At 47.1% G+C, this 25,527-nt stretch overlaps 1 long non-coding RNA gene across 1 annotated transcript; it reads right to left on the minus strand.

The window, feature by feature from the left end:
* Window positions 1-1,045: 1,045 nt before the first annotated feature.
* Window positions 1,046-25,501, minus strand: LOC130368854 (uncharacterized). Its single transcript, XR_008892587.1, has 3 exons — window positions 25,402-25,501; window positions 5,130-5,275; window positions 1,046-1,451 (listed from the first exon to the last, which is right to left on the minus strand). It is a non-coding gene; the product is annotated as an uncharacterized LOC130368854 (long non-coding RNA).
* Window positions 25,502-25,527: the final 26 nt, after the last annotated feature.

A 25,527-nucleotide genomic window follows, 5' to 3' on the forward strand; every position in this document is an offset into this window, starting at 1 on the left:
GGGCATACATCTATTGAGAGACCTCCTCCTACAGGACAACTGGTTAGTCAAAATAGATTTAAAAGATGCCTACCTCACGGTTCCTGTTCATCAAATGTCTCAACCTTTTCTCCAATTCTTATGGAAGGATCTAAAATGGCAGTTTACCAGTCTACCATTTGGCCTTTCATCGGCTCCATGGTACTTTACAAAGCTACTCAAACCAGTAGTAGCGATTCTGGTAAACGGAAAATGGAATGAGGCCTACAAAGAAAAGAACACAGTACCTACAGTGAAATATGGTGGAGGTTCAATTATGTTTTGGGGTTGTTTTGCTGCCTCTAGCACTGGGTGTCTTGAATGTGTGCAAGACATCATACAATTTGAGGATTACCAACAGATTTTGGGTTGCACTGTACAGCCCAGTGTCAGAAACCTGGGTTTGCGTCCGAGATCTTGGGTCTTCCAGCAGGACAATGACCCCAAACATACATCAAAAAGCACCCAGAAATGGATGGCAACAAAGCACTGGAGAGTTCTGAAGTGGCCAGCAATGAGTCCAAATCTAAATCCCATTGAACACCTGTGGAGAGATCTTAAAATTGCTGTTGGGAAAAGACGCCCTTCCAATAAGAGAGACCTGGAGTAGTTTGCAAAGGAATAGTGGTCCAACATTCCGACTGAGAGGTGTAAGAAGCTTATTGATGGTTATAGGAAGCGACTGATTTCAGTTATTTTTTCCAAAGGGTGTGCAACCAAATATTAAAGGGGTATTCCGGGCAAAAACATTTCATCCCCTATCCAAAGGATAGGAGATAAGATGTCTGATCGCGGGGGGCCCTCTGCTGAGACCCCCCGTGATCTCCCTGCAGCACCCGCATTCTATGCGGGTGCTGAATCTCCAGTTTCGGAAACCTCCGGGTTTCCGGGACTGGGGACGTGACGTCACGCCACGCCCCCTCCATTCATGTCTATGGGAGGGGGTGTGAGATTTTCCTAGTCATTATGATGGAAAATATAGATTTTATTAAAGACAGGAGACGAACATTATGCTATAACTCTTCTTTATTGGATATAGCAGCAAAGGGTTAATTAAACAGGTGTACAGAAAAAAAACTGGTAGTATACAAATGAGGTATGTAAGGACAGCCAATCAGTGATCAACACAGGTGATATAATGAATGTACAGGTAACATACTTCCTCTTCTTTGGTGTGAATAAAACAGGTAAGTAGATACATAAATATAAACATCTGTAACATATTATTTATAACCAATAAACGTTAGGTATAAGTTCAGCAATAGGAAAAATCAAGTCCTAATGAACAAACGAAGGTCGATTAGGAATAATTATCTACAATATGGAAGAAGAAACCTTGAAGAACATAATATCTGAAGTAGAAACTGTAGATTTTCCAGAAGAAAGGAGGATGAGATTTAAATCCAGGAACTTCCATGAAGTGATGCATCAGGCTGGAAGAAAATAAAAGGACAATAACAGTATAGGGTAGGGTTAATAGGGTGGGATAACGTTCGTCACCTGTCTTTAATAAAATCTATATTTTCCATAATAATGACTAGGAAAATCTCCAATTATGTATTTTGTGTTTTTGCATCACCATAGGGGACTTTAAAATAAAGTAACTGTAGAAACCAGCTGAAAACAATAAAGGGAAACTGACACCAGGTTCACCTGCTTTTAACCCAATACACCGGGCTATAGTGCGGATGAACTGGATTACGATGAGGTATCACACTGATCTCTCTCAGGTGTTCTGATTGTTTTAGTGCATGATGGTAGTTTCAGCAGCAGACCTTGAAATGTATGCCCCATTTCTGATTGATTGGCTAATGCTATGTCTACCAAAGACTCTCTTGTAATATATCTTATCCTTAATATCCATGTACTTCACTAATACTACTAGAACAAGGAGCAGAGTAGTGTGGGGGATGGGCTTTGCCAAATAGTCTTTTTATAATGCATACACATATGCACATATGTATATATATGTATATATATATATATATATATATATATATATATATATATATATAAATATATACAGGGTGGGCCATTTATATGGATACACCTTAATGAAATAGGAATGGTTGGTGATATTAACTTCCTGTTTGTGGCACATTAGTATATGTGAGGGGAGAAACTTTTCAAGATGGGTGGTGACCATGGTGGCCATTTTGAAGTTGGCCATTTTGAATCCAACTTTTGTTTTTTCAATGGGAAGAGGGTCATTTAACACATCGAACTTATTGGGAATTTCACAAGAAAAACAATCATGTGCTTGGTTTTAACGTAACTTTATTCTTTCATGAGTTATTTACAAGTTTCTGACTACTTATAAAATGTGTTCAATGTGCTGTCCATTGTGTTGAATTGTCAATGCAACCCTCTTCTCCCACTCTTCACACACTGATAGCAACACCGCAGGAGAAATGCTAGCACAGGCTTCTAGTATCCGTAGTTTCAGGTGATGCAGAATGGGCAAAACAAAAATTGGAACAGGACCCTCAGTTTACGCAGAAGATTTTGTTCAGTGATGAGGCAAACTTTTATGCGAATGGTGACGTTAACAAACAAAACCACCGCTATTGGTCTGACACTAACCCACATTGGATAGATCCCTCCAAGACTGTTGGAACACAAAAATTGATGGTATGGTGTGGTATATGGGGTACAAAGATAGTGGGGCCATTCTTCATCAATGGAAACCTCAAGGTCACTGGATATGCGAAATTGCTACATGATTATGTGTTTCCCTCTTAATGCACTGAAGCTGGCACGTTCCCTGAGTTTTTTCAGCAAGATGGTGCACCACCACATTATGGGTGTCAGGTCCAAGCATTCCTAGATGAACAGTTTCCTGGAAAGTAGATTGGTCGTTGTGGGCCAGTTGAATGGCCCCCAAGGTCTCCCGATCTGACCCCCTTAGACTTTTATCTTTGGGGTCATCTGAAGGCAATTGTCTATGCTGCGAAGATACGAGATGTGCAGCACCTGAAACTTCAGATACTGGAAGCCTGTGCTAGCATTTCTCCTGTGGTGTTGCTATCAGTGTGTGAAGAGTGGAAGAAGAGGGTTGCATTGACAATCCAACACAATGGGCAGCACATTGAACACATTTTATAAGTGGTCAGAAACTTGTAAATAACTCATTAAAACCAAGCACATCATTGCTTTTCTTGTGAAATTCCCAATAAGTTTGATGTGTCACATGACCCTCTTCGTATTGAAAAAACAAAAGTTGGATTCAAAATGGCTGACTTCAAAATGGCCGCCATTGTCACCACCCATCTTGAAAAGTTTCCATTCCCATGTCCCTATATGGCACCTAGATTGGATGAGTATAGATTACATCCTTTAAACTATGATCTCCACGTATTTTTATGCATCCTTGATATTATGCTGTATGCAAACAGTTGTGATACCAACTCATATATGCATTATCGCTTTTTTTGATCTCATTTGAATAGTGATGGTACCAATTTGATATCTGATTTGAATATATAATACTTCTACTTGTTTTTCCATGTATTGGCTAATTTTGTGGTATTGCTAAAGGCTACACCCTCCCAAATGGTCGATTAGGGTGTGTACCAATATCTGTGGCATATTGCAAAAAAATATATCATTCTTTTTGTACTATAATATTATACATAGCAAGCTAGTAGTAACAGTTCGATACTTAATATTATATAACAAGTGGAGAGAATAGGTTACTGAGCCTGGACCGGTCTATATATGTATATACATTTCTGTTTTGCTCACCCCTATCTCGCTCTCTTGGGGTGATGTCTCACTATCTTTAAAAACCTATCAATAAGTGCATAGCTAAGGGTCTTCATCCCCATCCCTATAGCTAATTAGGGCTCCCCAGTGAGACAGTTAGTTATTTTCCTAACCATTCCCTATTATAGGGTACATAGGAGTAAGAATAGACCAGCTTCCAGAGCGGGGCCGCCCTTATCAGGGCGTAAACTCCGCCTAGGTATAGGTATAGCAAGAGGGTGAAACAGGATAAGCGACAGGTAGCGGCCAACTATCTATTACGGCCTATTACCCCTCCTAGGTCCTTTTCCCTCTTTCCCCACCTATACCCCATCCTTTATTGTGAGGTCATACATACCATTATATTCTCTGACCTACGTGGTTGCCTATAGGGATACTTTTATATCCATATTTTTGATTATCTGGTGATTATATGGACATTTATCAGGTCCTGGTTTTTGTTTAATTCTTTTTTTGATGGTTGTTTTTGGGGTTATTCCCCATTTTTTAAAGAATATATCTAATAAAAGTTAAGTATTAGTGTTTTCGGTGACTCCTACTTTGTGTACACTAATAACGATAGCTCAAGTCGGTGATTTTTTTTTTATTTTTTTTAACCTGATATCTAGATAATGCACATAGAGCAACAGAATTGATATATGTAAAGGTAACACTGTTGTATAGTGAAACAATGTATATTGAGTTCTGGGGAGAAGAGTTGAGAACCGAGGGGCCCCAGCAGATTAGCCAAGATGTTAGATCGCCGCGGTCCCGCTGCTGGGGAGCCCCGGGATCGCCGCTGCGGCATCCCGCTGTCATTGCTGCACAGAGCGAGTTCGCTCTGTGCGTAATGACGGGCGATACAGGGGCCGGAGCATGACATCATGGCCCCTCATGACATCACGGCCCGTCCCCTTAATGCAAGTCTATGGCAGGGGGCGTGAAGACCACCACGCCCCCTCCCATAGACTTGTATTGACGGGGGCGGGCCGTGAGGTCACGAGGGGCGGAGCCGTGACATAACGATGCTCAGGCCCCTGTATTGCCCGTCATTACGTGCAGAGCGAAAGCGCTCTGCGCAGTAATGATAGCGGGGTGCTGCAGCAGTGATCCCCGGGGTCCCCAGCAGCGGGACCCCGGCGATCTGACATCTTATCCCCTATCCTTTGGATAGGGGATAAGATGTCTAGGGGCAGAGTACCCCTTTAATGTACAACACACAGGGCCCAACACACATTCTCACCAAAAATGTAAAAGAATAAAAAATATACAGAGCTCTTTCAAAAATGGGGAAAAATCACCTTCAATGCGCATTGTTTATAATACAATAAACCAGAAGCTGATTTTAAATGCTTAGTAATACTCACACTCAATAAAATAGTGATCACTTTTTTTTCATATGTTTTATTTTATTTTTCTTGGCCAAACTTCTTCTATTGTTACTCCTATACTGTAATTAGACAATTAATCACATTTCCTAATACAATTCATTTTTGGCACCCATCCTGCGCAACTGTGAAAACAAAACTTATTAGGAAATTAATGAAATATCATGAAATAGGTTCAATTAATACCACATGGATTTTCTTTTGTTCTTCACCAATCCTTCACCAATCTAAAAACGATCCATTACAACAGAACTTACATAAACAGCTTCAACCATGCTCTCACTCAGCTTTCTAAAAGTCCTACCATGCCCTCTGCATTCCATAGCACGAAGCACTCCTCATCACCTGAATTCAGGTAGAAGAAACAGACATGGTCGCACATCTACAATCTTGTATAATGATCTAATTGCTTCTCAGCATAATATCAAAAACTAACAGGTTGTTAGTATACATTTTTGATCAAAAAGTACAAAGTCCACTCGCCACATCAAGGCCACCTATTTAGAGTGGGTCCCTAACGTCCCTAGCATAACATGGCATGGCACTGGGCTGCAACCACCACCGCCGCGACACCAGTGCCCACAGGGGGAACGATCCACTGGCAGAGCGGCCCCAATGCCCCTCAAACCAGTCTATGGGTCGCACCTCCCCACAGACACGGCGCCACGGCAGCAACGGGCGCTGCACAGCACCACACCAGTGTGAACAAGGTGTAACAGCACACTTACCATGCTCTCCCAGTCAGACTGGGAGGCTGCTAGGAAAGAAATGGCCCTTGTGTAGCTAACTACTACTTATATAGGGTTGGGCTGAGGGGGTGGGGAAGAGTGCAGACACATGTTCAAACAAAAAAAAGGAGGGGATAGAAAACACAATGTGAATTCAGGTAGAAGAAACAGACATGGTCGCACATCTACAATCTTGTATAATGATCTAATTGCTTCTCAGCATAATATCAAAAACTAAAAGGTTGTTAGTATACATTTTTGATCAAAAAGTACAAAGCCCACTCGCCACGTCAAGGCCACCTATTTAGAGTGGGTCCCTAACGTCCCTAGCATAAAATGGCGTGGCACTGGGCGGCGACCACCACCGCCGCGACACCAGTGCCCATGGGGGGAACGATCCACTGGCAGAGCGGCCCCAATGCCACTCAAACCAGTCTATGGGTCGCACCTCCCCACAGACACGGCGCCACGGCAGCAACGGGCGCCGCACAGCATCACACCAGTGTGAATAACCAACCTTATATAACCAACCCTATATAAGTAGTAGTTAGCTACACAAGGGTCATTTCTTTCCTAGCAGCCTCCCAGTCTGACTGGGAGAGCTTGGTAAGTGTGCTGTTACACCTTGTTCACACTGGTGTGGTGCTGTGCGGCGTCCGTTGCTGCCGTGTCTGTGGGGAGGTGCGACCCATAGACTGGTTTGAGTGGCATTGGGGCCGCTCTGCCAGTGGGTCGTTCCCCCCCCCCCCCCCCGTGGGCACTGGTGTCGCGGCGGTGGTGGTCGCCGCCCAGTGCTATGCCATTTTATGCTAGGGACGTTAGGGACCCACTCTAAATAGGTGACCTTGACGTGGCGAGTGGGCTTGTATTTTTTGATTAAAAATGTATACTAACAACCTGTTAGTTTTTGATATTATGCTGAGAAGCAATCAGATCATTATACAAGATTGTAGATGTGCGACCATGCCTGTTTCTTCTACCCAAATTCACTCCTCATCATCATCTTCACTTTTTGCCCCCACCATTGGAAAAAAAACTCCATTCCATCTCCATTCATTGGACTAATAACACATGTGGGAGTTATAATCCACACCCAGAAACAAAGGCTCTCTTCATTTGATATATATTTCTTATTCAACATCCTATCAACAGGCTACCAAAATGTAAGTCTGTACATCAGTGTTAATTTCATTCCCTATTTATTTTCATTATAATTATAACAGTCCAGATGACTACAATATAACCAAATCAAATCATAATTTACTCTCAAGAATCACACTGCTGTATATGAATACTGTATATAACGCTGCTATATATGAATACTTCTGTTCATCAACCGTCAGTATATTCCAAACTTTCAACTGCCTTAATATTCATAGTTCATCCTTCACTCATCACATGCTTTTCTATCAAAACCTTGAGTCTCCATTTTGTTTCTCTAGTATTCATCAAAGCCTTGAGACTCCATTTTGTTTCTCTCTCTAATCCTATCAAGTTGCTAACAACAGTCTGCTCCTCTTTCACTTATCTTATCACTTGTATATATCATTAACTTTAGGACTAACTTATCAGTTTTCCCAACAACACAATGCATACAGTTATTTGTCTAATCAAACTACTATATTCAATACCACTAAAGAACATTCTTTTTTAAACTTTATTTATAAATTTTCCAAATAGTACAAAACAGGTACGCATATACTCCCAACATAGGAGCAACAACAATAACATTAAAATTAACATCAAGGTCCTCCTCACTGAGCAATTAGAGTACAAAAGTAGAGCGCCTTCAACGTACTCAGAATCCTAATATACAGTCCATCATATAACACCTCCAAGTTGTGATGTTGGTCAGTCCGTACCCCGGACAGAGGTCTCACAGCGCTCTGTCCACTGGGACAATGTAGAAATGCGACCAATAGGGGCCCCACATCTCTTAGCAATTAGCCCTTCCAGCACAAGGTTGCTATGAACCTCCGCCATGATGGCAGGAAGACTCGGCACGACAGTCGACTTCCAATTTCGAGCAATGTGGATTTTCACTACCGTCAATATATGATAAAGAACAATCATGTACTGTGGAGGAACCTGATCGAGGGACAAAAACAGAAGCGCACTCTCTGGCCCCCATATAAAGGGGCAGTCCACTAAGGTATCCAGAAGTCTCCTAACCTTGGACCAGAGAGGCGTAATCAGGGTACAAGTCCACCAGACATGCAATAAAGTACCCTGAGCTATACCACAGCGCAAACATATAGGGGAGGCGCTAGGGTATATTTTAGCCAAGCGCTCTGGCGTGTAGTACCAGCGGTACAGGAGCTTCCTAGAAGCCTCAAAATGATTAACACATTTAGAGTATTTTTTGTGAACATCATAGACAAATTTCCACTGCTCGGATGAGAAGCTCTGTGCCAAGTCCTCCTCCCATCTGCGTCTAAAATTAGAGGTACTATCATCCCCCTTTTCAGTCAGAGCAACGTAAGCAAGTGAAATACCTCTCGCAAAGGAGTCGTTATGCAAAAAATGCTTCTCATAAATGGTACAGAGCAAAGAGTCGTCCCACATGAGAGACCTCAAGAAGTGCCTAAGTCTGAAGTATTTATAAAAGTCCCTCCAGGACACCGAGAACAATTGTACCACGGTAGCGAAGGGCAGCAAACCGTGGACATCACTAATCACAGCTATATCAATGATACCCGCAGCGATCCAGGACGTAAAATCGATATCTACCAAGTAATCCCCTATAGCAGCCAGGGGGATATCTTTAACCCTGGGAGGGCATAGTCTTTTAATCTGTGTCTCCTTACTCCACAGCCTGACAGCCACAGCAATAGTAGAGAAAGCCGAAGAAGGAGCAGAGGTAGGATTGAAACGGAGAGCCCAGAGGAAATTATTAAGAGAGGATACATTCAGGACAGCGGCCTCAACATCCACCCATAGGGGGGGGGGGGTCAGTGTGCCACCACCACCTTTTAAGCTGGTCAAGTAACACCGCACGGTAATACATCCTAAGACAGGGAACACCCATGCCCCCCTCTTGCACTGGCCGATACAGTATGCTAGCGCTAATTCTGGGGCGCTTCCCAGCCAAAATGAACCTCAGGAACAGTCTCTGTAGTTGCGAGAGGAAGGAGGCAGGTATTACCACTGGTAGGCATCTAAAAAAATATAACACCTTAGGGAGGAGCATCATCTTAGCCGTGGCAATACGTCCAGCCCATGATATAGGGATCAGGGAGTAGCTATCAATCTCTGTATTCAACTGGGACCACAGAACAGCAAAATTGATGGGGATCATCTTGGCAGGTGAAGCAGTAAGGACAACACCCAGGTAGGGATTCTGATCAGTTACCCATTGAAAGGGAAATATAGACTGCAGCCTGCGCTGTTGATCAGTAGGTATGTGTAGCGGCAGAATACAGGACTTCGTGGGGTTGATTTTATAATAGCTAACTAGGCCAAAGGCCTCATAAGTCTCATTACTGGGCCCAAAGAGCTCATAGGACTGGAAAGACAGATGATGTCGTCGTCGGCAAACAAGCCGATTCTATGATCTATACTACCTATACGAACCCCTGAGACGTCCAAAGAATCTCTAATAGACTGCGCAAACGGTTCCATGACCAGAGTGAAGATAAGGGGGGACAAGGGGCACCCCTGTCTAGTACCGTTACTAAGGGGGAAGCTGTAAGAGAGGGTACCCATGGTGTAGATTCTAGCTGAAGGGTGCGTATAAAGAGCCATGATAGCAGACGCTAGTGGGGGAGGGAAGCCAAATCTGCGCAACACCCCCCTCAGGTATCCCCAATGTACCCGGTCGAACGCCTTCTCCGCATCCAAGGACAGCAGGAGAGAGGGGGTCCGACCGGAATGTGCTGCAGCAATAATATCGAGAAAGCGTCTCGTGCTGTCAACCGTCTGCCGCCCTCTAACGAAGCCCACCTGGTCCTTATGTATCAGGTCTGGCAAGACCTTATTCAGCCTAGCGGCAAGAGCTAGGGCATACAATTTGATATCACTATTTAAGAGAGATATGGGTCTGTAATTGGCAACGCTATCTAGCGGTTTACCTTGCTTAGGAATAGTGACAACCAGGGCTTCCAGCATCTCGCCAGGGGGCATACCACTTTCTCTAATGCTATTGAAGGCCCTGGTCAGAAAGGGGGCTACCGAGGGGCCATATCGCTTATAGAATTCGTTGGTGATGCCGTCTGGACCAGGTGATTTCGAGGGTTTGAGGGCCCGCACACAGTCAAGAACCTCTTCTACAGTGAAAGGGGAACATAAATCCGAGGCCTGTTCTTGAGATAGAGAGGGAAGAGACATAGAGGACAAAAAGGAGGAGATAGCCGCTTCATCAGGCTGTGGAGTAGCAGAGTCATTTTTAAGGTTATACAGTTCACTATAAAAATCTGCAAAACAGTTAGCAATTCCCTGGGGGTCTGTAATTCTGGAGCCATCTCTTCTAGTGATAAAGGGTATCCTACATTGGTTCTGACGTTTTTTAAGCTGCCTAGCCAACAGAGAGCCAGATTTATTACCCTGCCAGTACCATTGCATCTTAAACCGTCGCAGCGCTAGCTCGTAGCTATGTAATGAAAGGGAATGTAGACTGGCATTAATCTGAGAGATCTCTCCAGCTAGGATAGGAGAGTAGGAGGCCATATTGCGTCTGTGCAAATCCGCAAGTCGCTGCTGAAGCTCCAGGATCTTGGTCTGTCGGTTTTTCCTATCGTGGGCGTTTTGGCTAATGAAGTGGCCCCTAATCGTGGCCTTAAAAGCGCACCAGAGCATGGGATCGGCAACATCCCCCGTGTCATTGACCTGGAAGTATGCATCTACCGCCAATTTAGTCGCCTCAGAGTATTCAGGGTTGTGGAGGATCAGGGGATTAAGCCTCAAAATATAAGTCGGGCGAGTGGCAAAGGACTCCCTAAGAGTTACACTAATGGGGGAGTGGTCCGACCACTCTATAGGCATTATACGTGCCTCAGACACCAGTGGCAGGAGAGAGCGGGAAACAAGGGCATAATCTATTCGGGTGTATATCTTATGCACATGCGAGAAGAAAGTAAAATCCCTCTCAGTAGGGTGAGATATACGCCATATATCATAAAAATCATTTTGGGACACACTAGTGAAGAATTCAGTAGGCTCCCTCTTAGAAGCAGTCGACGTGGAGTCAACACTAGGCCACATGGTCATGTTGAAGTCCCCTAGGAGTAAACAGTGACCCTTTTTCACAGATCCCAGCTTACGTAGAAACGACTTGAGGAAAGCACATTGCTTAGTATTGGGGCCATACAGTGTAGCCAAGGTATATTGGACATTATTTAAAACACACAGTACAATTATATATCTGCCACGGTCGTCTATCACCGTTTGCTGAACATTAATCGATAAAGTATCCCTAAATGCAATTGCTACACCCCCCTTTTTATGCACAGCATGCGCTTGATAGATGTACGGAAAGCGTTTATTCTGCAGTCTACCCGCATCTTGGGCAGATAAGTGTGACTCCTGTATGCAGAGGATGTGAGTGTCACGATTCGGCTTCCAGGTAGTGGATCCTCTGTGCCAGAGAGGGATTGGCGTGGACCGTGCTAGTGGACCGGTTCTAAGCCACTACTGGTTTTCACCAGAGCCCGCCGCAAAGCGGGATGGTCTTGCTGCGGCGGTAGTGACCAGGTCGTATCCACTAGCAACGGCTCACCTCTCTGGCTGCTGAAGATAGGCGCGGTACAAGGGAGTAGGCAGAAGCAAGGTCAGACGTAGCAGAAGGTCGGGGGCAGGCGGCAAGGTTCGTAGTCAGGATGGGTAGCAGAAGTTCAGGTACACAGGCTTTGGACACACTAAACGCTTTCACTGGCACAAGGCAACAAGATCCGGCAAGGGAGTGCAAGGGAGGAGACTAGATATAGCCAGGGAGCAGGTGGGAGCCAATTAAGCTAATTGGGCCAGGCACCAATCATTGGTGCACTGGCCCTTTAAGTCTCAGAGAGCTGGCGCGCGCGCGCCCTAGAGAGCGGAGCCGCGCGCGCCAGCACATGACAGCAGGGGACCGGGACGGGTAAGTGACCTGGGATGCGATTCGCGAGCGGGCGCGTCCCGCTGTGCGAATCGCATCCCCAACGGCCAAAACAGTGCAGCGCTCCCGGTCAGCGGGACTGACCGGGGCGCTGCAGGGAGAAAGACGCCGTGAGCGCTCCGGGGAGGAGCGGGGACCCGGAGCGCTAGGCGTAACAGTACCCCCCCCCTTAGGTCTCCCCTTCTCTTTGTCCGGTAACTGCCTCCCCTGGGATGAGGACACCGGGAAAGAATGGAGGGTTTCCTCAACGGCAGGCAGTACAGCAGGAGTGGGAATGGGGAGGGAGGGCAGAGGGCGAGGCCTGGCACGGGGCAGTGTGACACCAGGACGGGGGCCATGGGGAGGCACAGAGGCTTGCCTGATGGGACTGGGAGGGGGGGAGAGACACTTCCTGTGGCAGGCAGAGTCCCAGTTCCTGATCTCCCCGGTGGTCCAATCAATGGTGGGGGAATGAAGCCGGAGCCAAGGCAGACCGAGGAGGACCTCAGAGGTACAGTTGGGGAGAATGAAGAACTCAATCCTTTCGTGGTGAGGTCCGATAGACATCAGGAGGGGTTCTGTGCGGTAACGCACGGTGCAGTCCAATCTGGCTCCGTTGACCGCGGAAATGTAGAGCGGTTTGACGAGACGGGTCACCGGGATGCTGAATCTATTAACAAAGGACTCCAACATAAAATTCCCGGAGGCACCAGAGTCCAAGCAGGCCACGGCTGAGATGGAGGAGTTGGCTGTAGAGGAAATCCGCACGGGCACCGTGAGACGTGGAGAAGAAGACTTAGAAGCAAAAGATGCCACACCCACGTGAGCTGGGTGCGTGCGTGCGTTTCCCAGGCGTGGAGGACGGATAGGGCAATCCACCAAGAAATGCTCAGTACTGGCACAGTACAGACAGAGATTTTCTTCTCTACGGCGATTCCTCTCTTCCTGGGTCAGGCGAGACCGATCCACTTGCATGGCCTCCTCGGCGGGAGGCCCAGGCGAAGACTGCAAAGGATGCTGTGGGAGAGGTGCCCAGAGATCTAAGTCTTTTTCCTGGCGGAGCTCTTGGTGTCGCTCAGAAAAACGCATGTCAATGCGGGTAGCCAAATGGATGAGTTCTTGGAGGTTGGCAGGAATCTCTCGTGCGGCCAGCACATCCTTGATGCGACTGGATAGGCCTTTTTTAAAGGTCGCGCAGAGAGCCTCATTATTCCAGGATAGTTCAGAAGCAAAAGTACGGAATTGTATGGCGTACTCGCCAACGGAAGAATTACCCTGGACCAGGTTCAGCAAGGCAGTCTCAGCAGAAGAGGCTCGGGCAGGTTCCTCAAAGACACTTCGGACTTCAGCAAAGAAGGACTGGACTGTGGCTGTGGCAGGATCATTGCGGTCCCAGAGCGGTGTGGCCCAAGACAAGGCCTTTCCTGAAAGAAGACTTACTACGAATGCCACCTTAGACCGTTCAGTAGGAAACAAGTCTGACAACATCTCCATATGCAGGGAACACTGAGACAAAAATCCACGGCAGAGTCTGGAGTCCCCATCAAATTTGTCCGGCAGGGACAAGCGGAGGTTAGGAGCGGCCACTCGCTGCGGAGGAGGTGCAGGAGCTGGCGGAGGAGATGGTTGCTGCTGTAGCAGAGGCAGAATTTGCTGTAACATGGCGGTCAACTGCGACAGCTGCTGTCCCTGTTGGGCAATCTGCTGCGATTGCTGAGCGACCACCGTGGGAAGATCAGCGAGACTTGGCAGCGGCACCTCAGCGGGATCCATGGCCGGATCTACTGTCACGATTCGGCTTCCAGGTAGTGGATCCTCTGTGCCAGAGAGGGATTGGCGTGGACCGTGCTAGTGGACCGGTTCTAAGCCACTACTGGTTTTCACCAGAGCCCGCCGCAAAGCGGGATGGTCTTGCTGCGGCGGTAGTGACCAGGTCGTATCCACTAGCAACGGCTCACCTCTCTGGCTGCTGAAGATAGGCGCGGTACAAGGGAGTAGGCAGAAGCAAGGTCAGACGTAGCAGAAGGTCGGGGGCAGGCGGCAAGGTTCGTAGTCAGGATGGGTAGCAGAAGTTCAGGTACACAGGCTTTGGACACACTAAACGCTTTCACTGGCACAAGGCAACAAGATCCGGCAAGGGAGTGCAAGGGAGGAGACTAGATATAGCCAGGGAGCAGGTGGGAGCCAATTAAGCTAATTGGGCCAGGCACCAATCATTGGTGCACTGGCCCTTTAAGTCTCAGAGAGCTGGCGCGCGCGCGCCCTAGAGAGCGGAGCCGCGCGCGCCAGCACATGACAGCAGGGGACCGGGACGGGTAAGTGACCTGGGATGCGATTCGCGAGCGGGCGCGTCCCGCTGTGCGAATCGCATCCCCAACGGCCAAAACAGTGCAGCGCTCCCGGTCAGCGGGACTGACCGGGGCGCTGCAGGGAGAAAGACGCCGTGAGCGCTCCGGGGAGGAGCGGGGACCCGGAGCGCTAGGCGTAACAGTGAGCACCTAAGCGTCTGGCCTCCCGCCACACCAAAGACCTCTTATATGGTGAATTGAGACCATGCACATTCAAGGACACTACCTTAAGACCCATAAACAGGCTCGCAGCACAAGCTAAGGGAAACCAGTATCACATTAGGGATAACAGTAACTGCCACGCGTACAAGGAGACAGACATCTGGCAATTGCGACACGGACACGGAACGCCACAGGACACTCAGCAGACAAAACAAGTGAACGAGGACCCATCGAACGGACAACAGACATAAAAAACAAACAGCAACACAAAACATAGAAAACACATAAGCATCAATAAAGACCATGTGGTAAGTCTTGTTGGGGGAAGTAAGAACAATCCACTGCAGTTAGGCCAAAAGTCTCAATGGAAATTGACAATATCCAGAGCGTCAATAGGCATAACAAAAGAAAACCATAATAAGGAAACGGGAACCAAAAAAAGGAGCAAAAATGGTGCCCCCACAATAGAGTAAGAGGACAGAGTGAAGCAGTCCAGGAGTATGGCGACTCAAGCACCTTATGACTTGGGCTTCTTCTTACGATGAGAAACTACTTTCCAGTCCTCCTCAATTCTCACCCCTTGGGGTCCACCAGGGGACCGCTGAGCAGACGGGTCAACAGGAAAGTTCCATTCAGCGCAGAGTTGCGCGAGGGCATCCGGGGAGGAGACCACATGCTTGCCCCCATTCTGGGTGACGATAAGCTTCACAGGAAAACCCCACTTGTAGGGGATCCCCTTATCTCTAAGAACTCTGGTTCCCGCCCCAAACTCTCGGCGCCTGACCAGAGTAGCCGCTGATAAGTCTGTATATAGTTGTAGCTCAGAGTATTTTTCTGGAAGAGAGGGTGCTGAACGCGCCACTGTCATTAACCGTTCCTTACTGTGGTAGAAGTGCAGGCGCAGGATTACATCTCTAGGTGTGGAGACAGGTAAGGATTTCTGCTTAGGAAGCCTATGGACCCTGTCCATCAGCAAGTCCATAGTGGAAGCCTGGGGCAGTAACAGCGAAAAATAGTCGGTCACAAAACTATTAAGGTCCTCTGTTTTAACCGATTCTGGCACCCCTCTCACTCTCAAATTGTTCCACCGGGATCTATCTTCCATGTCAGCAATCTTGAGTTTAAGAGCAGAAACCTCATCATCCAGAGAGTTAGTCAGATTCACCACCTCATTATGGGAGGAGGTGAGCTCCGCCATCTTGCTTTCTATATGTGAAGTACGGTGCCCCAACGAGGAGAGCTCATGTTGAATGTCAGAGACTGCAGCTTTAATGTCTCCCTGTATAGAGGCATGCAATTCAGCAAGGAGTCCCCTCATAGCATGTTCAGAGATAGGTGCAGAAGAAGGCCCCCCAGTGCTGTTAACAGGACCCCCAAGCTTCTGGGCAGGCTGATTCCCAGACCCCAGGGCTATAGAGGAGACAGAAGAGAACGGTACCTGCGGGGATCGCTGAGCCAAGGGCCCCGGAGGTGTTGACGGAGATGCCCTTTGTCCACTGCCCGCTGGGGGAGAGGAGGACGCTGACGAGGCACTTCCAGTGGCTGGAGATGTCGAGCCGCCCAGCACGGGGAGAGCGGCTGTATGTGGAGGTGAGGCAGCTGCGCCATCTTGAGAGGCCTCCGCCGCAGGAAAGAACGCCGTGAGCTTCAGCGGGCTCTTCTTTCCACGTCTCCGGGTCATCATCAGGAGTTCGGCCGAGGTAGGCACCGGTGTGGACAGGTTCCGTAGCGAAAGGCTCGGGATTTATGCTGCTTAGCCGCGATCTGGCCCGAGGTGCAGCGGAGCGCAGGGATTATGCGACCGCCGCCATGCACTGCAGGACACGCCCCACTAAAGAACATTCTTTATTAGATAATTAGGCAATCTTACTCAACAACTTAGTTTACAACACAGACAGAGTTTTGAAATTTCGGAGGGTACTACAACTCCCATCATATCTTCTATTCATCCCTTTACACACACACTTTTTCAGTTTCTCCAGTTTTCATTACCATCTCTATTCGTTTGCCATCTTTGTAAACTCATACATCCTTCCTTATACTAGGTGAGCCAAGATGGCTGCTGTGGGCAGAAGTGGGAGGAACTTCACTTCCCGGAGTGGTAACATGGCTGCCACTTCTGGGTACAGAAGGGGCGGAGACTGGAGTAGTTCTGGGAGCAGCATCATGGCTGTCACCAGAAGGAGAAAGCATGGGATATATGGAGGTGGAAACTTTTACATTATTGGGGGATGTGATTTTAGGGTGCGGTCGGTGCGCGCCAGAGCTATAACAAGTATCACTCCATAAGGGGTTCTGAGCACCACAATGGTAACATGTCCAGTAAGGATAGGGCGGCGGATGACTACTGCCTCCAACACTGTTTACAGACGGTACTGAAGGTATTTCATCTGTATTTTCACATTTATGATGTACATACATAACTTTGTCCCTTTTTTCTATTTCCTGTTCTAACCACCTCTCCTTATGCACAAACTTTGCAGTGTTAAACCATGCTTCTGCTGACTTTAGTAACTTCCTGCTATTAAAACTCCTTTCTTATCTTTTAGTGCTGTCCTCCATTCCTCAGGCTGCAATTGGCCCCTATGGTGTGTGGAATGCCAGAGACCTTTAACAATGTATCTATTCTCTTCACAATCTTTTGCCCCATGTTTTATCTCTCTGCTTTTTCTACAACTTGAGATCCAAATCCTATCCTCCACTCTTCTCCTCAACTTCACTGTCTCCCGGCTACAGTGGCAGAGACCCCAATCTATGGGATGTCCTTTTCTACGTGCTTCACACTCCATCCCTCTTAAGGTCTGGCCCCCCTTCCTCTTTCCTTTCAACAACTCTACCAGTGAGGTCATTCTAAACTGCACCTATTTGTGGGACTTCCAGCTGCTTCCCAAACTGCTCTGCTATCTGCAAACTACAAACCCCTCTCAACCCCTCCTTTTCTTAGGAGATATCTCTAAAACATTAGGGCTCAATTAACAAACACATTTAAATGCAGTTCTGCCTTTTTTAATTAAGTATGGTACTAGAAAAGTAAGATCTACTCCCGCTCTTCTTCTAAAACGGCTAACATTAATCCATGGACACATTAAGACATGACATGACACATATACAATCAGTTGCAATGGGACAGCTCCCGGGAATATATTATTGATGGAGAGTCCCATGTCATACCCTCTGGTATACACTCTGTCCTAGACACACCTTCCTGCAGTGTCTACTTATGACAGTATAACGGCATCCTACGCCAAAAACCTCTAACATCCTCTCTCACAGGCAGACTTCTGTCTGGAGGAGCGATTATTAGTTTACTCAGAGACAATTCAATCCCCCAAGAGACACAGTCCCAGTTCCTCAGGATCCTGCTCATTCACTCACTCACACTTCATACACACTCGGGTAGCAGATAGTTACTTTATGACAGGTTCAGTTAACAGACTCTGGGCAAGAAGTTACCTGCCTAGGTACAAGAAAGTGTCCTACCGTACTCTTGGAGGTGATCAGTGTCACGCACCTGGATGAGGATGTCACGGAGCAGGTAGTGGATCCTCTACCTGTGTGGCTGATGACACGGACCGTATCGGGGAGCGGAGTCTAAGGTGCCGCTGGTCTTCACCAGAGCCCGCCGCAAAGCAGGATGGATTTGCTGCGGCAGGCGACACCCAGGTCGCTACCCCCAATACGGCTTGACCACAGAGGTGACCGGGCAAGGCGAACTACAGGAGGATGAGATAAAGGCATAGTCAACGTAGCAGAAGGTCAGGACAGGCGGCAAAGGTTCGTAGTCAAAAAACGTAGCAGGAAGGTAGCAGGAACTTATAGAGTAGTGTCAGGTGTACAAACCAATTAAGAGTGCACTGGCCCTTTAAATTACAGAGCTCCGCCGCGCGCGCCCTAGGAGACGGGGACGAGCGTGGCGGAGCTTAGTGCCAGAAGCAGCAGAGCAGGGTAAGTGACGGGCTGGGACTCGCATGCGGAAACGTCCCGCGATGAGAATCCCAGCCCCGCCGACAGACGGGGACCCCGGGACACTGCACTCACAGCCGGAGTTCGCGGCCGGAGCGCAGCACATGACAATCAGCTTCCCTCCGTGTTCTGGGTCCACATACACATGGTACCATAACCCAGAGTCCCTGATCGGGCAGCAAATACTGATATGGATTTTATCAGTGACCTAGTAAATATCTAGACCCCTTCTGAATTCATTATGGGTGCATGCACAAAAGTAAATCACACACAGACACACATTGTTGGTGTTAACATACTTCTAGCTTTATTAGGCAGTCGTCAAGGTTATATAGCCATTGCAATTAGCATAAGTTCAAGCCCTCTCTAGGGAGGTGAGTATAGATTTGGCATACCATATAAGGTATGCTTTCTCTGTTAGATTTTTTGGGAAGACTTTTAGGTGTTGGCCAGAACAGGAAATCTTCTTACATGGTGGGAGGTGGAGAGAGCAGGGAGCAGAGTAGCGTGGAGGATGGGATTTGTCAAATAGTATTTTTATAATGCATACACACACACATATATATATATATATATATATATATATATATATATATATAAATTACATGTCCACTAATGTGTACTGTCTTCTTTTGTACTTCTGTACTTGTTTCTTTTTTTTTTCATATTCAAAGCATTTTATTGAACCAAAAAACAAAACATACAGATGGGCAGCACATCAGTAAAGTACATCAGAAAGGAAGGCAACAGCCTCCCAAAGCGGAAGCGAAAGGAGGCATCCCATAAGAGTCAAGGTATATATGGTAAAACTTGATATACAAGTAACAGGTATCCCAAATACACAGTACAAAGGCTGCAGTAACGAGAGGGGAGCTTACGTGAGCATGTATGATTGCTTAAGCCATCTGATTATAACAATTTAACAGAAATGGAGAAACAGAAACAAGTAACAAAGGGAAGAAGAGAGAAGAGAGAGAGAATAGAATTTAGAAGGGAAGAGGGGTGGGGAGAGGGGGAGGGAAAGGGGGGAAGGGAAGGAGACAAAGATACAGCAAGGTAAGAAGGGAGGGTAAAGCCGGGGGGGGGGGGGGGGGGAATGATTCCAGGGAAGGCGAGTAGCAGCACCCGCGTCTCATGAGCCCAGGGAGAGGGTACCAAATTCTGGGGAGGCCACAAACTCAGACCACGGCAGCCAGCGCAGTAGAGAACGCTCAGCGCGAGGGGTAGCATCCAACATACACTCCTCCATACCCTGTACGTATAGCACTTCCCGAAGCCACTCAGCTACAGTAGGGGGCTGGGTGGCCCTCCACTTCCTGGGGAGAACTTGACGTGCAGCAGCCAGCAAAAGGCAGGTCAGACCCTTCTTAAGAGCATTTATCCTACCCGGGAGTGGAGACAATAGTACGACTTGAGGGGAGCGGTGGAGGGTAAGTCCCGTCACTTTCCGAATCACCTGCAACACCCCTGTCCAGAAAGGCAAGAGAAGAGCACAATCCACCCAGATATGAGACATCGTCCCGGGAGCCGCACCACACCTCCAGCACACCTCAGGAACCGTAGGGAAGTACCGATGCAGTAATGCTGGTACACGGTACCATCGTGAAACAATTTTATTGTGTTTCCTGCAATTTTACAGAGACCGAAGCCCCGTGGCAGAGTGCATAGATTTTAGTCCAATCCTGGGCACCAAAGGTGAGGCCCAGCTACCGCGACCCCCCCCCCCCCTCGCCCCTGCGTTGGACAGTAAGAGGGCATTGATCATCGATACAGAGTGTCCAGGAGCTGCCGGAGCAACACATGACTCAAAACGCTGGAGGGGCCTATGAAGGTCTAGGGACTGCTTCCAGGTGGTATAAAAGTGTCTAAGCTGGGCATACTGCCATAACTGAGTCGGAGTAGGGGGACTACCCTGGAGCACCTTAGATATCAACTTCAGTGAACCCGAGTGGAGAACATGGGTGAACCGAAACACATCCCCTCTAGCTTTACCCAAAAAAGAATGTGACCGAGTACCCGGCGAGAAGTGGGGATTACCCCTAATGGGCGTCAGGGGACCGTTGGGGCGCAGGAGACCCGCTCGACCAAAGGAGCGAAGACACACCCGGAGCACTGATCGTGCGATAAACGGGAGGCTCGCCATATGCGCAGTCGACCAATACGACTTGCGTAACCATGGGTGTGAGATGAGCGGAATAGGAGCGAGCAGGGCCTCCAGGCGAACCTAAAGCTTCCCTCGTTGATGATGGAACCAGTCCACCATTCGTGTCGCCACAGCGGAAAGATAATAAAGGTGGGAATCCGGGAGGGCAAGCCCACCCTCGGATTTAGGATGAACTAGAGACTTACGGGCCACGCGGTGTCCCGTGGTACCCCAGACATATTTAGTGAAAAACCTATATAAAGATTGGAAAAAACGACCTCGGGAGGGGAATAGGTATAGTCTGGAAGAGATATAGAAGTCGTGGTAGAAGGTTCATTTTAATAATGTTAACCCGCCCAATCCAGGAAAAATCGCACCTATCCCACCTAGTCAGATCAGCGAGAAAGAGGAAAGCAGCGGACGGTAATTTAGATCATATATGCGATAGAGATCACCCGGTACCTGGATCCCCAGTGGCGAAGGGATGAGACCTTGAGAGGACCTAAGGAGAGATCCAGCAGCACACTTTTAGTAATATTCTATTTAAAATTGCTAAATTTACCATAGTCTTCAAGCAACGAGAGAAGGGCAGGAAGGCTCGCCTCCGGTTCTGTAATATATAATAAAAGGTCATCGGCAAATGCCGCACACTTGACTTGGGTACCCCTGATGTCAACCCCATGTATCCCCTCACAAGATCTAATGGCCTGCAGTAGGTGTTCCATAACAAGAACATATAGGAGGGGCGAAAGAGGACATCCCTGCCTAGTCCCATTACCAATAACAAAAGGGGAAGATAAAGACCCGTTGTGTCTAACTCTGGCCTGGGGGAACGGTATAGAGCCATAATACGCTGTAACATCAACGGGCCTAAACCCAACTGCGTCAAGACCCCCCGGAGAAAACCCCAGTCCACCCGGTCGAATGCCTTCCGGCGTCAAGGGATAGCAGCATACAAGGAATACCGGAGGACTGTACATGATCTACCAGGGAGAAGGTCTTCAATGTATTGTCCCGCGCCTCTCTAGCAGGGACAAATCCTACCTGATCCGGGTGGACTAGGATCGTCAGCAGGGGGGAAAGACAGAGGGCCAACAATTTCGCATAAAATTTAGCATCTACATTCATAAGAGAAATTGGTCTATAGCTCTGACAGAGATTCGGATTCTTCCCCTCCTTAGGGATGACTGAGATGTAGGCGTGTAGAAAAGAGGGGGGGAAAGAGGAGGTCTCTGAAACGGCATTGAACGCCCGAAGCAGGCACAGAGACAACTCAGTGCTAAGGAGCTTATAAAATTTGGAAGTGTAGCCATCTGGGCCAGGAGCTTTTCCCGAGGGCAAGCCAGAGATGGCTGCCGACACCTCCTCGAGCATGAAAGGCCGTTCCAGATCAGCTAAGTCCTGGTTTGGTAGAGTAGGCAATCTAGTGTCACGAAGGTAGGAAAAGAGGTCCGTTGTACTTGTTTCTTGTTATATTTCAAAACACATTATTTAATTATAAAAATATAACATTGAGGTATCACGTACCCAGATCCAAAATCTGATTCCAGCTATATCAGTTGTATTAGCTGACATTGCTAATCTGGAAATAGGAATATTTGCACAATGGTGGCCTACCCAGCATTCATGCCTCCTTCCCCTCTGCAGCCATATGCCCGCCTACCTCCCACTCAAATGGGCAAAAGAGTTCCATGAATATTCATGAGGTGGCCGGGCACATAGGAGCATTGTGCTAAGCTGGCCATATCCAGATAAGCAATCCCGGGTAATACAACAGGTATCTTTGGAACCAGACCGCTGATCCGGATAAATGATGCTTTATTGTAATCCTAATCATCTACACTATGAACCAGTTTATTGGGTTATGTGCAGGTGAACCCGCTGACAGGTTCCCTTTAATACGACTGCTCTCATCTACAGATTTCACCTTCTTTAAAAGCATAGGAAAAGGGGCTGTATAGGGGAGGGGTTACAGTCATATGGCCGCTCACCCTTTGCAGCTCCCTGCTAGTTCTTTCCTATAACGCCTTTCTGGGCCATCTTTCCCTCCACACATGCTGGCTCTTGCATATTTAAAGGAGTACTCCGATGCTCGTTTTTTTAAGGGCAAACTAAGCCTAAAACAAAGTTATATAACATTGTAAATTACTTACCTTATCCATATGGCTCTTTTCCTGGTCTTCTCCCGCATTTCTTCTCCGACCGGAAGCTGGCTCCTTTTTCTTCAATCCATGACGCTCGTCCGCTGCTTCTTAGGCACCGCCGCCATCTTAGCCCGGTGACTCATCGCTCCCATGAGTCACTGCGGGCTCTGCCGGCCTCCCAGTCCCGAGTCGGCCACTCCCCATCTCAGTAATATATTCATATATTCGCAGAGCTGAGCTGCCATAGGCTTAGTTATGCAAACGCCTATCTCTGCGCTGCCTTCCAATCAGCGCTTACGTTCTGCGCATGCGCAATCCTCCCTTTAGGCAGGAGCTGGCCGGATGTCAGGAGAGGGCATGCTGGGAGATATAGTTTTTAGCAGAAACTTCGGGCGGCCATAAGAGGAGAACGGCTGGGCCATTTAAGATGATTGAGGGGTTGTTGAAAAGGTAAGTTAATGGGCTACATTGTGGCATGTTTTTTTTCTTTTTGTTGGTGGTGCATCGGAGTACTCCTTTAACGCAGCAGTACATGCTGTTTTTCTGGCACCATAATGTGAGGGGCTCGCTGCCTGAACAATAAGGTTCTGTTGGTCCTGTGAGCAGAATGGGTGTATTCACAACAGCATTTTCTATCTCAATGCATCCCCCCCCCCATAAATTAATATAAAAGTATCACATAAATTAATTGTCTATGTGATCACATAGGGAAGGCTGTCAATCACTGATGGACATGCCCCCTGGACTCCTAAGTCAAAAATGAGCAGAGATGTAGTTCAATAGTTTTACTGAATATTTCCCTACAAAAGTATATACCAATCTGCTCAATGTTTCTTCCTCCATAACATATGGTAGATTAGACTGCATTATCATTGTGACTAGTTCCGGGATGTGGAAAGTTTAAAAAACATACATTAACCCCTTCCATATTAAAAGTTTACATCACCCCTCTTTTCCCACATAAAAAATATGTAAACCTAATAAAAATGTATTTGGTATTGGCATGTGCGTTATTGTCCGAACTATTAAAATATAACATTTTATATCCTATACGGTCAGTGGCGTTAATGCAAAAAATCCCCATATCCCTGAAAAAATAAGACAAAAAGCTATCAAAAAGTCAGATCAATACCAAAATGATACCAATGCAAACAGCAGATTTAAAACAATGAGCCCTCATACAGCCCAGTATACAGAAAAATAAAAATGTTATAGGGGGTCTGAAAATCTTTAAAAAAATTAAAAATTTAGAATTTTTTAAAATTAATAAAACATGACAGAAACTAAACACATTTGGTATTGTGTAATCAGGCCTACCTACAGTATCTAAATAACATGGAAGTTTGACCACAAGGTGACTGGTAGGCTACAGTCTATCTGAGGCATAAGTCATTCCTATAACATGTCCAGCAGAATGAATAATAGTAATAAAGACAAGCATGTCATTCTTGCTGTTACTTTTAGAGATGAGCGAACTTTCAGTAAATTCGATTCGTCACGAACTTCTCGGCTCGGCAGTTGATGACTTTTCCTGCATAAATTAGTTCAGCTTTCAGGTGCTCCGGTGGGCTGGAAAAGGTGGATACAGTCCTAGGAGACTCTTTCCTAGGATTGTATCCACCTTTTCCAGCCCACCGAAGCACCGGAAAGCTGAACTAATTTATGCAGGATAAGTCATCAACTGCCGAGCCGAGAAGTTCGTGACGAATCGAATTTACTGTAAGTTCGCTCATCTCTAGTTACTTTCACTACAGGCCATTACTGTTGCGCCATCCTTTTTGATTCAGCCTGTATTTCCAGCACAATAGCTTTTTGAATGTACAGTAATCCCTCAAGTTACAATATTAATTGGTTCTGGGACGACCATTGTATGTTGAGACCATTGTATGTTGAGACCAGAACTCTATGGAAACCTGGTAATTGGTTCTAAAGGCACCAAAATATCATCCAAAAATAGGAAAAAGTGAGGATTAAAGAAAAAGAAGTAGATAACTAATATAGATAAAGAAAGTCCTTACATATAAAAGTAAGAAAGATCTGCTGGGAGTTGTAATCAATGTCTATGTTAGGGTTTCCCAAGCAGGGAGCCTCCAGCTGTTGCAAAACTACAACTCCCAGCATGCCCGGACAGCCAAAGGCTGTCCGGGCATGCTGGGAGTTGTTGTTTTGCAACCGCTGGGGGCACCCTGCTTGGGAAACACTGGTCTATGTAGAGGACAGGAGCTTCTTCAGGGTCCTGTACAGTACACACAATGTCCTAAAAAAAGTAACATGGAGTCACCCTTACCTGGTGTCCAAAGGAGCAGGTAACCCTGCAACAGAAGATGTAATACCTCCCTGTACTGTAGGGGGCGCTAAAGAGACCAGTCAGTGCATGCACTTCAGTAATACAGGGGTTTTACCAGTAAATTGCCCATTCTGATTGGCCAGATCTTCCGGCCATTGACACGTTTCACGGATCTGGACTGTCTGTAACATTGTACGTTGAGTCTGGTTTCAACTTGCAATGGTCCAGAAAAGACAATTGTATGTTGAAACTATTGTATGTTGAGGCCATTGTAAGTTGAGGGATCACTGTATTGAAGAACAGAGGCATGAACCATATGATGGTACCACGTGATGTGATAGAAGATCATAGTTCTGCTGTAATACAATACTCAGAGGTAGTTGTGCTCCCTAGTACAGGAACAACATACAGTACTAGTGGAATGAATGAACGAAATGCAGAACTGTCCTCAGCCCCGGGGCAGCCAGGCGGGAACAAGAGCAGCAACAGCCGGGTGACCACAGCGTCCCTGTCACCTAGCAACCACTGCGAACTG

The sequence above is a fragment of the Hyla sarda genome, chromosome 4 (genome assembly GCF_029499605.1).
Source record: "Hyla sarda isolate aHylSar1 chromosome 4, aHylSar1.hap1, whole genome shotgun sequence".
NCBI lineage: Eukaryota > Metazoa > Chordata > Amphibia > Anura > Hylidae > Hyla > Hyla sarda.